Genomic DNA, 11116 nt, shown 5'->3' on the forward strand with positions numbered 1-11116 from the left:
GCAGGGTTTGCTATTTTCATTGTCTCTCTTCTCTGACTTTGTTTGTGGTCTCCAGCTGTGCTTCTTTGTGAATTTACTTGTAAGTGAGTCATATTATGTCCTGGTTGGCACCATGGGCAGACAAAAACCCCTCCGTGAAACAGCACGACGAGCTGTTCAACACTAAAGTGTGGTGATGCGACTCTGACTGTGTAGCAGGGAAATCCGAGGAAGAATGTCTGCATCCTGAGCACCTGCACACAGGTGTGGACAGCTTTAGTGGGGCGAAGACAAAACCAGAGTCTGTAATGAACTACAACAACACCGAGAACGGCGTGGACGTCCCGGACCAGATGGCGAGGACACTCCGTCAGAGGAAGATGGCCGGTGGCGGTCTTGTATAACATCCTCGACCTGGCTGGGATCAATTTCTGCATCTTATTCAAGGAGCACCAGCAGCAGGAGAGCCTGGAGGAAAGTCCTGCAGCAGCTGGCAGAGGAGCTGAGGGCAGAATACATGAAGGGGAAAGAGGCCGCGGCAGTCGGCACAAGGTGGGCAGCAGCGGAAGCAACCACCGCAGCAGCAGACACGGAGACGGAGGCAGTGCCGGTCCGAAAAAGCTGCAAACGGAACCAAATGTCGGACACATGACACGCCACAAGCCCGTGTGTGGTAACTGTGCATCTGGTATCGTCTCCACAGTTAGCTTCGGTTTCGTCAGCACTGCACCTGCTAGTGACCGCAGTTCTTCTTCCTGCTTTGTGGACCAACCCAACTCTGACCGATTGTGGGGGGGGGGGGGGGGACACGAGTGATGGGGTCATGTAATCCTGATTTATTATCATTGTTGTTATTTTTATGAAATTGATATTCATAAACCAGTAATGTATGGTCTTTCAACAATTTCCAGTGAATAATATAAACATTTAAGTAAAACATTTTTAAAGCTTGTATCATGAGGTGCCCCCCCCCCACTGGCTGTAAATGGTTGGTGCCCCTGGGCACTTGCCCAGTCCAGTCTATGGATAATCCGGCCTTGATAACCGCAGCCACAGTGTCAGTGACGTCTCTACAATAAGCTGGCGCTCTCTGCCGTTGCAGTCGTGTAGCGACCCTGACAACTATCAGCATGTGTCAACGGTTAGACCCTGATTATAAGACGACCCCACTTTTTCACATAATTTTAATCGAAAAAAAAAAAAAACTCGTACTATATTCGGGTCAATACGGTACATAGAAGTATTTTTTGTTTACGGCTGTATAAACGTGAGAATGAAATTTGGGAACTGTTATTGGACCAACCTGCTGTCAATCTTGTATTCTGGTTGCTGATTGGTAAGGGAGGACGTCCTCCCTTAGCGCGTCATTTTACGTGTCTTAGCCAATCATAGATCAGCATGAAAAAATCCTGAATGCATTGAGTGAATGGAAGGAGATCCCTCCTACGGAGGACAGAAGCCCTCCGTCCTCCTCTAGCCCCCACCTTCCTGCTCCCTGCTCCTCTCACAGACTGCTCTGTCTCCTCCGTCTGCAGCTGTCGCTGTTCAACCGTTTTAGGTGGATTTTCTTCCAAAGAAGAAACTTTTTTAATGATATAATATATATATAGTATTTTATAAATGATACTGAGATTTGGTAATGATTTATTTCAACCAGTTACTCTTTCTTAAAAAATGGATCTTCCTCTAGCCTCCCAAAAATAGAGGAGGACCAACCTCCTCTGCCTCTATGGACGAGCCTCCTCTGATATATATATATATATATATATATATATATATATATATATATATATATATATATATATATACAGTTCATATTTAGAGACAACAGAATGTGACAGCTTTGTCACAATAACTTCAAATTTGGATACTTTGTAATTGCTTCACTTCAAACGGTCACACAGTGGCTCATCAAGAGTAGATGAATAGCCTAAATGTTGTCTTACTGTAAATGATCATGTTCTGTTTTCCTTGTAATGTCACCATTAAATACATTTAACTTTGTCTATCTGGTACATTATAGTAAGTCTTGCACAATAACAATACAATTACAACAGTTATTCATTATTATGATGACAACTGTGCTTAGGTGCATCATGATTAAATCACAGCTGAGGGGAATTTGCTGACTACATTTAACAAATAAGCATAACTATAGACACATAAGATGAAGCATTTTCTCATAGCAACATTTTTCACAATGAATTAAATACATTTCACTGAATGAATGAAATACAATAATCAGAACAAATGACTGAATCAGATGCCTTGTCCCGCTGCACCATCTCATCACACGCAGAACAGCTCAGGATAATTCTCTGTATTGTTAATGTGACGGGAACAGAAAGGGTTAATTAATAAGAGTGGATAGTACAGATAACACTGGACACAGCAGTTAACCACTTCTCCATCATCACCACAAGCTGACAGAACTGAGCAGTTTATTGACGACATCTTTCAGGGTTGTTGTGTTACATGAAGGATTTTATAGGTTTATTCATGTTGACTATCCCACAGCTGCGGCCACACGGCTGCTACTGATCTGAAAGTATTTGATATTTGAGTAGAAAAGAGGCAGAGGCCTTATGGATATGTAAATTCATCGAAACAAACGTCATATACGTCAGCGTAGATGAGAGCCAATTAGGGCAAAGTCCTGACGTCATGAAGGTGGGTCTGGGGTCGCGCAGTACCTGGAGAGCAACTGCGCGAATGCTCTGCAGCAGCCTCGCTCCCGCGATAACTTAAGGTCATGTGACATCAGATGCGGAGCAGAAACCATCCAGGTCATCGTGGACACATTTTAACCAGCATGCATCACGATTTATGCAGCGCTGCGCAGCACTGCGTGATCTTGAACTCGCCTATTGTCGAGAGGAGGCCTGCGCTGATGGGAGGAGCTTTGCCGGGTCGCCACAGAGAGTGTCGCCGACGGACGGAGCTTCGCTGCCGCAGAGGGACACGGAGGTTTATCGCTGCGAGCATTTTGTTCTCACAGACTAACCTCGCATCACAACAAGGCCGTGACCTCCTATTAGCTCGGAGCTATGTCTGCAAGTCCAGATTTACATGATGCCAATAATGACGCCATCGTGTGTAAGTAACGTTTACTGTTTTCTCCTTCCTTGTTTAATTTTACTGTGACTCGTGTTTTTTTTTTTTTTTTTTTATATATATATATAACGTTATACCTTTCTTTTTTAATTGTTTTCCAGCTGCCTGTAAGACATTCAGAGACAGTACGCAGGAGCTTCAGGTACAAACAACCAGATCTTGCATCGCAGGCGGAAGCTGTGAGGAGTTCAGCTCGGAGTCAAAGAGGGTAAGATTTATTAGATTAGATCCGTTTTTGGTCAATGTGACTATTTTTCAGGTGCATTAAAAGATGTGATGTGTCCATATGCAGTGCATCGCGCAGTACTGATTGTCTTTATTGATTGTTTTTACAGCTGCTGGAAGCGAGACTGTGTGCTAGATGAGGATGAGACCATTGCAAGTGCGCCACCATGGACCTGATGTCTGAGGAGGAAGACGGCGGGGTGTCTGGATGGAGCCAGGAGCTCACCGAGCTTTGTGCCGTGCTGCAGTCGAGATTAGAGGCGATTCCGAAGTACAGAGCGACGCACCACAGACGTCTGCAAAACGGACCGAATTCATAAAGGAGGCCGGCAGTTACCCACAGCTCCGATGCTTTGTACATAGTTGTGTGTTTGTGCTAATAAAGCTCTGTCTTTGAATGAATAGCACCTTCCTGGCAAATTTTCCTTTCCTCAATAAATTCATTCATGTGTTTGATAAGATAAATATGCTTGTTTAAAAGTAGTGGTTTCATCCAATACAATCAAATTTTTATATATATTTATTTATATACTTTTAAACACACACATATATATATATATGCTTATGTGTATATGTATATATATGTATGTGTATATATATGTGTGTATATATATATGTGTATATGTATATATATATGTATGTGTATATATATACAGTTGTGGTCAAAAGTTTACATACACTTGTAAAGGACACAATGTCATGGCTGTCTTGAGTTTCCAATGATTTCTACAACTCTTATTTTTTTGTGATAGAGTGATTGGAGCACATACTTGTTTGTCACAAAAAACATTCATGAAGTTTGGTTCTTTTATGAATTTATTATGGGTCTACTGAAAATGTGACCAAATCTGCTGGGTCAAAAGTATACATACAGCAACATACATTATCAATTTTGGTGATGTAGAAAAGTTACAATAAAATCAAATTAGCTTCATGGCATGGCCTCTTAACTTCATGTGAGTGATTATGATTGACGACACCTGTTGACTTCTCTGAGCCCATTTAAATAGGGCTCATGTGATGCAGTCATTAGGCTCGGTTACAAACGCGACAATGGGAAAGTCAAAGGAACTCAGCACAGATCTGAAAAAACGAATCATTGACTTGAACAAGTCAGGAAAGTCACTTGGAGCCATTTCAAAGCAGCTTAAGGTCCCAAGAGCAACTGTGCAGACAATTGTTTGTAAGTATAAAGTGCATGGCACAGTTATGTCACTGCCACGATCAGGAAGAAAACACAAGCTATCACCTGCTGCTGAGAGAAAATTGGTCAGGATGATCAAGAGTCAACCGAGAACCACCAAAAAGCAGGTCTGCAATGAATTGGAAGCTGCTGGAACACAGGTGTCAGTGTCCACAGTCAAGCGTGTTTTGCATCGCCATGGACTGAGAGGCTACCATGCAAGAAGGAAGCCCTTGCTCCAGAAGCAACACCTTAAGGCTCGTCTAAAGTTTGCTGCTGATCACATGGACAAAGATAAGACCTTCTGGAGGAAAGTTCTGTGGTCAGATGAAACAAAAATTGCGCTGTTTGGTCACAATACCCAGCAATATGTTTGGAGGAGAAAAGGTGAGGCCTTTAATCCCAGGAACACCATGCCTACCATCAAGCATGGTGGTGGTAGTATTATGCTCTGGGCCTGTTTTGCTGCCAATGGAATTGGTGCTTTACAGAGAGTAAATGGGACAATGAAAAAGGAGGTTTACCTCCAAATTCTTCAGGACAACCTAAAATCATCAGCCCGAAGGTTGGGTCTTTGGCGCAGTTGGGTGTTCCAACAGGACAATGACCCCAAACACACATCAAAAGTAGTAAAGGAATGGCTAAATCAGGCTAGAATTAAGGTTTTAGAATGGCCTTCCCAAAGTCCTGACTTAAACCCCATTGAGAACATGTGGACAATGCTGAAGAAACAAGTCCATGTCAGAAAACCAACAAATTTAGCTGAACTGCACCAATTTTGTCAAGAGGAGTGGTAAAAAATTTAACCAGAAGCTTGTGGATGGCTACCAAAAGCGCCTTATTGCAGTGAAACTTGCCAAGGGACATGTAACCAATATTACCTTGCTGTATGTATACTTTTGACCCAGCAGATTTGGTCACATTTTTCAGTAGACCCATAATAAATTCAGAAAGAAACCAAACTTCATGAATGTTTTTTGTGACAAACAAGTAGTGCTGCCAATCACTCTATCACAAAAAAATAAGAGTTGTAGAAATTATTGTGAAACTCAAGACAGCCATGACATTATGTCCTTTACAAGTGTATGTAAAACTTTTCACCACAAACTGTGTATATATATATATATATATATCTCTCTCTATATATATCTATCTCTATATATATATATATATATCTATATATCTATATAATATATATATATATATATATATATATATATACTCTTATATCTATATCTACATATCTCGACTATCTATCTCTATATATCCTAATACTATACCTCTATTATAGATAGCTAACATATACTAGATAGATATATATATATAATATAGACCTAGATATATATATATATATATACATATATATATATATATATATATATATATATGCGCTTGTTTAAAAGTAGTGGTTTCATCCAATACTGAGTAACTAGGCATGGTTTCGCCGCTGTTCATATGCTAATTAGAGCCGTTCGGGAGAATCCTGGGCGTTCACGAACGAAAATCCTACTTTTCATGCAGTTACGACCAGTTGGCCGGGCGGGGATCGAACCGCAGATCCTCTGAACATGGGCCAACCCGCTCTATTACCTGAGCCAAGGTCGCATTTAATTGTTTGTGATGCAGTTTTCAGAACTATGCGTGTATGTGTAGAATAACCAATTTGGAATACATCACTTTTATGTATAAGTTCCCCTTAACGGTAACTGAATAAACACATAAGGTTTATGTGTAAGTTTGCATTAATTTAATTTAATCAAATCTCACCAAGTTATTACATTTATTCACATTAACTCAATGTGATATAAAAACACTGCATTTAATGCAACACTTTACACTGAACTTATGTAATAAAATTAGATGGAAAATTTACATGTAATTAAAATACATAAAGTCAACGTTTTAGGCTTGATTATTTTTTTGAGTGCAGGCACCTTTTTGTTTTTTGTTTGTTTTTGCATGAAGCCAACAGATCCCGAGGAGGACCTCATCAAGGGAATGGTGATTGGAATCCTTTTGGATGCTGAAGATGTGAAGGAGCCCCTTCCTGTTTCCTACAATGATGTTGCCATCGTCATTGAGGAAAATATTGTCGTGCGTCATCTGGGTGATGTACCCAAGGCTTTTGTGAACTTGATGGGCCTGCTGTACATGCTGAACCTTGACTATCCGAAAGACTTGAAATATACTTTTGAGGTTATTCAGCGCCTGTTCATGGGAATCGGGTCCGAGATGTGCACTCCTAGGGTCCACGCTCTAAAGAACAAACTGCTCAGTTAAAGGGATGCCTCAGGAGGATGTTTCTGCATTTGGCCCTAAGAAATAAAAAAATAAACATAAACCCCAACAATGCTGAACACACACTTAAAATGGACTCGGTTGATCAAGTCAGCTAGAGAGTTGATTTTTTTTCCCGTCAAAGGAAGGATTTTTTTATTTAAAAAAAATAAATAAATTTTTACAAGCGCGACAGCACAGTGTAATATCAGTTTTAGACCAGCCCTGAAAGAGCTGGTTGTTAAAGAGGATGTGAAAGCTTTTTTGTCCTCATGTGCCAGAGGAAGAATTCTCATTTTTTACACTATTTAGTAAGAGAAGAAATGTATAAAAATTTATTGCCCTTCTGTTTTCATGTTCTGACTTATTTATATTGCTCTGTTTGGAGGAAAACTAATCCATGTCATGTTACAGAGAAATTATTGAGAGTGGATATTTCAGTCATGTTTGAATGTTTTCATTTTTAACATTTTGAGCAAGTTTCTCAGAGATGCATTTTTTTGTTTGTTCTTACGAATCTCTTTCTGCAATTCAAGTTTTCTACAGCAACTCTGAACATTCACTGAGAACAGACTCTGTTTCAGAGAGTTATTGCTTTTCCCCAAAGGAAGGAAGCTCTTCTTTTTATGTATTATATTATTATTTATGTGTGGGACAGTGGAATTTCAGTTTGTGAAAGCAAAGGTCTGTTAGAGGGTGTTGAGGCCTTTTTTTTTTTTTTTTTTTTTTTTTTAACATGTCCCAAGGAAGGTCTTTTTTGACGTCTTGACATCCATTGACACTTATTTTGAAGCAAGGCAGGTTGAGTTGGACTTGTTGGGGTTTTAATAAAGGTCCTTATTGAATTGTCTTCTCAGCTATTTTTTCATGTGTTAATATTGAAGTTGCATGGCTAATTCTCATGTAGATTCTTTGTAAATATTAGTTTGCTTAAACTCAAGTAACTTGGAAATAGAGGTTGAGAAAAAATATATAATGTTGTGCTAACTTGATAAAATAAGTTCAACCCACATCTTTTTTAGTTATCTTAAGTAATGTTTTCAAGTCCACCTAACTTGATACAGAAAGTTGAGTCAGAACATCTCTTAAAGTTAACTCAAATAATATTTTGTAGTCCACCTAACTTGATACAGAAAGTTGAGTCAACAGACTACATGTTGCATCAACTCATGCTTTGAAGTGTAATGAACTTGACACTATAAGTTGACTCAAATTAACTCAGTCGAAGCAACAAGATGACTTGACTCAGTTAAGTCGAGTCAACTAATCTTTTTTAACAGTGTATATTTTATTTCTATTTTAATTTATTTACTTATTTTTTCTCTCTTATTCAAATCATTTTTAATATTTCTTTAGTATTGTACTTATTGTATGTCTGTATGTCTGTCCACCTTGCTATTGTGACAAGTAAGTTTCCCCGATGTGGGATAAAATAAAAGTCTAAAGTCTTGATAATGATTGATAGTAATTGAAATAAGTATTGCGCTGTTTGCTTTGCCCTTGCTAACATCTATGCAATAAAACCTACATAATTTAGTTAAAGTTAAAGTTGTGGACATTGATTTTATGTCTCTTTGATGGAAGTAAAAGTCAGGTGTTAAGTGTGCAAAATATCTTAAAGGTTCTTAAAGGTTACTCTAGCCAACCAAATTGAAACAGTCCCTTATTGTTTACCAAAAGCCCTTAAAATCCAACCCAGCACCATACTAAGTGCCCAGATCATTTAGAGGAGAGCTGCCATAACAGGCTGGTGGCCGTATGTGACTCAAGGGCTTCATGTCAGGTGCCAAAACAGAGGAAGCAGGTAGACGTTCGGATTCAGGCAGTTAGAAGCTAGGTGAGTCTCCTCACCACCAGCTTAACCAATCTCTGTTTAAATTGCCAGTTTCTAAGCAACCTTTTGTAGGTTTAGGGATCTAACCCTTTAAAGAGCTGGTCAAGTGCCTCCTGGACAGGGATAAAACTCGCAATCTAACAATGTGTGATAAATAAGTACAATATATATGTTAATGATGTGGAATATAATCTCTATATGTGTGTTTATGTGACAAACACACAGGAATGATATGAAGTACACAGAATAGAAAGAAGACAATACTGTGATGCAGCAGCAATATAATAATATATAAGAACAATAACACAAATATAGTATTAATATATAGTTGTTTAAAGTGATATTAGTCATTTAAAGCAATGTAAAGTGGAACAGTGTTGATGTTAGTGTGTATTTATTGCACCAGGACTGTAATAATCACAGTGCTGATGTGTATGTGGGTCCAGTCCAGTGGTGTTCTGATCTACAGAGCTGGATCACTGCTCTTTAAATGAAACACAGAGAAATAATCTGTCCACAGAGAAGATGTGAAAAGCTTTTATCTCTTCAGTCAACATGAAATCTGTTGAATGATGAATCCACACACAGAACAAAGAGTCACACTTTGACTCGTCAATCAAATCTTTAATTAAAGCGTCTGCAGACGAAGAGTTAAAGACAAACTGCAGGACAACTTTTATGATCTGAAACTTTAAAGGCAGCGTCACAATAAAAGCAGATTATTATTATTATTATTATTATTATATATTATTAATGTGTGAAAGGAAGCAAACAGGCTCAAACAAGCTGTTTCCTGTTTTCCACACAGAAAGTGACTGATGGTTACAGGATGACATCATGATGAAGTTTATACAGAACACATTTCATGAACTTTAGCAGGATTAACAACTTTATCACTTCAGTATTTGACACCAACGATCAACAGGACTGTTTGTTAAGTGATGATTTAATCTGTCAGAAGACGACACAGCTATGACTCGGCTTGTCATCATTAATAACAGCTGTTCTGTTGCTTGTTGCTTCACATCCCAACATTAACTCTTCTTGTATTTGTTTAACTGCGTCATCATTTCTTGGACACTTCAGTAATCCCCTCAGAGTCTCATGGAAGAGAACATGAACATCCAACTTGACGTTCTGACAGGTTTCACTCCACTTTTTGATATCAGTGGAATAGTCGACATCTCTGGTGTGATGCATCAGCACTAAAATGACACGTTTATCACCTGAAAGACAAAATATGAGACAAAGTTCGATCATCATCACTTCCTGTGAAGAAGAAGGTGCAGAGAACGTTTTTCTTAAAACACAAACATTACAGGATTGAACGACACAGGAACAAGTTAATACATCCCTCTGAACATTCAAGAGACACAAAATCATATTCTTTCTCTCAGCACGGCCACGTTCCCAATGAAGCGGCGTTGTTTGTTTGTGGCTGTTTGCTCAATAATTTGTCCACACTTGAACCTTAAATTAACTTAATGTGTCCCCTCAACACTTTTTAGTGAAGTGACTTGAGGACTCATGTTTGAATCTGCTGCAGTGTTCTTCACTGCTGTCACTGAAGGGTTTGTAAATGTAGAAGTAGAAGAGAAAAGTATCTGAGCTAACTGTGTACATGTTCACTGACTGTACGTACAGCTGCAGAACCAGAACTACAGGCTCAGACAGAACATGAACTCTGGTTCTGACAGTTGGAGACTATCATCAGTATATAATCTGAACATAATCCCTGTACAGATTAGTCTGATAACAATAAGAGAGAGTTACAAACAAATCTTTCATTACCTGCTGGAATCTTTCTCATGGCTGCCGGCACATCTGATCCAACACAAGATCTGATTGGACAGAAGACAATGATGATGTCACACTCCTGATAGTCTGTGATCTCCACCTTTGTTGTCGACCATAGTAGAGTCTTCACTTTCTCCAGTATTTCATCATCAGCACCAAAGGTCCGACCAGTAGTGACTGAGTGGACCTTCACTGTTTGTGATGAAGAACTCCTCACTGAAAGATAAAATCCTTCATTAGTTCCACAACAGAGACATTTACATCATGACAGCAGCAAAGTGGAGATCACAAACAGAGAGCATCAATTAAAACAGTAATAATTAATAAGTAAAAAAGCAGTTAGACCAATATAAATAAAGACAACTCCAAACATATTTACACCATCACACAGAGATAAACTAACTGTGAACATTTATTCATAAACACTGAAAGAACCTGGTAGGAACATGACACTCACCTTTTTGCTTGGACCTGGACCCAGAGGGTTTCTGTCCTAATTAACAATAAAGCAGAATTCAGTCAGATTCATATTTGTGTGTAACTGTTACTGAGTTTGATGACACGATTTGTGTCAAATAATAATAACAGAGGAAGTATTGACATCTTTTATTCAAGTAAAGATACTAATACTGTGAAAATACTCTGTTACAGGTTCAATATGTGTTATTATCAAAGTGAATCTAAATGATCAGCAGAACTTGTGCAGT

At 38.9% G+C, this 11116-nt stretch overlaps 1 long non-coding RNA gene across 1 annotated transcript; it reads right to left on the reverse strand.

Annotated features, from left to right (window-relative positions):
* Positions 1-9661: 9661 nt before the first annotated feature.
* LOC115587649 (uncharacterized) lies at positions 9662-10622 on the reverse strand. The gene is made up of 2 exons (XR_003985111.1): positions 10404-10622; positions 9662-9838 (listed from the first exon to the last, which is right to left on the reverse strand). It is a non-coding gene; the product is annotated as an uncharacterized LOC115587649 (long non-coding RNA).
* Positions 10623-11116: the final 494 nt, after the last annotated feature.

The sequence above is a fragment of the Sparus aurata genome, chromosome 9, assembly GCF_900880675.1.
Source record: "Sparus aurata chromosome 9, fSpaAur1.1, whole genome shotgun sequence".
In the NCBI taxonomy this organism is placed as follows: Eukaryota; Metazoa; Chordata; class Actinopteri; order Spariformes; family Sparidae; genus Sparus; species Sparus aurata.